This window comes from Thamnophis sirtalis, unplaced genomic scaffold (assembly GCF_051295495.1).
Source record: "Thamnophis sirtalis isolate CommonGarterSnake01/CBP01778 unplaced genomic scaffold, rThaSir2_p1.2 scaffold_6, whole genome shotgun sequence".
In the NCBI taxonomy this organism is placed as follows: Eukaryota; Metazoa; Chordata; class Lepidosauria; order Squamata; family Natricidae; genus Thamnophis; species Thamnophis sirtalis.
In genome coordinates, this window is record NW_028261386.1 from 27,419,997 (window position 1) to 27,422,908 (window position 2,912).

Below are 2,912 nucleotides of genomic sequence, written 5' to 3' on the forward strand. Positions count from 1 at the left end.
CTCCTAACCCTAGACTAGAACCATTTATCCACTGGCATTCGCTTTATCAACATGGAAGACTACAAGCCACTGTCTTCAATTGTAAAGGCCTTCATTCCACAGAGGATAGCATTTGAAATGCAATCACCAGTATGCATGACTTCATCAGTTTCCTTGACCTACCTACTATGACATAAAATTTCATGTAAAGTGTTGCTGGTCTATTTGGCTCCCTGTCTTCAAATCTTGCTGTCATTGGCAATGAAAATGAGAAGGAGGGTACTTGACATCTCACTGACTGTACAACAACATAATATCAGGAGCCATGAAGAAAGAAATGGAAGGCTTTCCTTTAGTCACTCAAGAATAAACTTTGTCAACTAATTGCATGAAAGTGAAAATTCATCAAGAACAATAGTAAATGTCACTGTTGTAGTGAAAAAGATGAAGCAATTGACCATTTGATCTCATGGGACTTTAAAATCCAAGCAGGTAGGCAATTTATTTGTAACACTCCTGATATAACAGTCATTGAAAACAGTAAGTCTGGAGCATTGGTGATGTTATACTGAATGCTGTGAGGGTCTGAGAAAAGCAACCAGGGAAAAAAAAATTGAAAAACCAGAATTTACAACTTGAAGCTGAATATTTATGGAAAAAGTTTATTTGAGTTGCTGTTTATATGTAAATATGACACAAACATGTTCTGCCAACTTTTTAAGGGATATGTCACAAACCAATTCTGAAAGTGCCCTTTAGAAACCTACATGAACTTAATCCATGTAGCCAACAGGATACAAATCTGATTCCCAAAGAAAAATATACTATTATATTCATGATATTGTGTTCATCTCATTCCAACCCATAAATCAGGTTGTCTGAAACACTCTTTCCCCTCTTTCTTTAAATGGCATTTTGTCCTTAAACTGATATCAAGTCATGACAGATTAGAAAAATGTAAAATGTGAAGTGTAAGAAAATTGTAGGAATATGAATTTTAGTACCAATACCAGCATAACAGAGTTGGAAGGGACCTTGAAGATATTCTAATCCAATCCCCTGCTCAATCAGGAGACCAGAGACAATTCCAGACAAATGGCTTTAAATCTCCAGTGGTGGAGCATCCACAACTTCTGGAGGCAAGCGATTCCAACGATTAATTCTCTCAGTCAGGAATTTTCTCCTTAGTTTTAGATTCTCTTCTTGATTAGTTTCCATTGAGGTTCTTTGGGAAATAGATTAACCCTGTCTTCTTTGTAGCAGCCCCTGAGATATTGAAACACTGCTATCCTTCTTTTCATTAAACTAGACAAACCCAATTCCTGCAACCGTTCTTCATATGATTTAGCCCTCAGTCCCCTAATCATCTTTGTTGCTCTTCTCTGTACTCTTTCCAGAGTTGGGGTGTCAAACTGGCACCACAGGCTGGATGCATCATGTGCAATCCATGCTCACCCTAGCTCCGCAAAGGGAAAAAATGTCATGGAAACATCACGTGATGGCAACGTGACGCAGTGAGTTTGACACCCTTGTTCTAGACTGTCAATATCTTTTTATATCATGGCAACCAAAACTGGATGCAATATTCCAGGTGGATTTACAGGGTATTATATGTGGTATTAACACTTCACATAAACTAGATTCCACCCTTCTGTTAATGCATTCATTGCACCTGAGATAAGAAATTACAGGATTAACTTTAGAGGGGTCTGATCTCTATGTATGTGTATGAATATTTCCCTACCTTAACATTCAAGATGCAATTTCTTTTCTACCTCTTTGGTTACATTGGTATTTCTTAGACATTAAGATGTTTGCAGTTCAACTTCTAGAATTCCACAGCCTTCTTAAAGTTGCCATGTTTGAGAAACACTGTTCTTTGTGCTTGTAGGAAATCACTTGGATATTGCCAGAATCCATTGATTAAACTGCTAGTGTACACTAATACTGATACTTTAAAGGGCTCATTCAGGGCAAAACTAACTGATAACAAAATAACAGAATGATAGAGTTAGAAGGGACATTAGATTTCTTGTAGTCCAACCCCTTGCTCAGGCAGGAAACTGTATACCATTTGTTTTTCAAAGTCCAGCTGTCTTTTGGGATAGGCATGACCTTGATGACTGAAAATCTTCATAGACACTCACTCCAGTGATGGGTTCCTACTAATTTGGCCGGTTCGTTGAACCGGTAGTGGTTTGGTGGCCTGAGTCACTGGAACTGGCAACAAACCAGGCCTGCCATGCCCCCAAACTGGTTCTCCCGCCATCTTGTTTTTGGTTTCTGTGCATGCATAGAACAATAAAAAGGCACACATGGGGCACAGCCATGAGGGAACTGGCAGTAGTGCCTGCTGGAACCCATCCCTGATTCACTACTTCCTAGTAGTGATAATGTTACCTAGTTGAGGTAATGAAATGTCTGCATAAAAATTATCAAGTTCAGAGGACACCAAGGGCCCCTCATTTTCCACCTTGATTTGCATCTTTTATGTTAGAAGATTGTTCTTCTGTGTTCTTGATTTTGAACTGCTGAAACAAAAAGACCCTTTTGTTTCCAACCTCTAACCCTGAATGTTTAAAGGTCTAGGGAGAATCAATTGCAGCATATTTTTTACATCTGGAGAGTTCAGTGTTTCTTTGCTGTTACTTGTGAATCAATTTCTGTCTACCAAAGTCTTTCACAGAAAAGGAGGAATTTTAGAGTGGATAAAGAACTCTTCTTCAGAATATTAGGGGAACGTAGGTGAAGAGAGAGCTTTTTGTGACTGGAATATATAGAAAAGGATTCTGGGTAGAAAAGTACAGAAGAGTGAAGTTTTATTCTATTCCTAACTGAGGTTTTTCTGTGCATCTTGTTTCCTTTCTGCCTCTCAGGGAAATGGATCTCTGAAATGGAGTCAGGGAGCTTGTCACAATGACAGCTAATGTTCC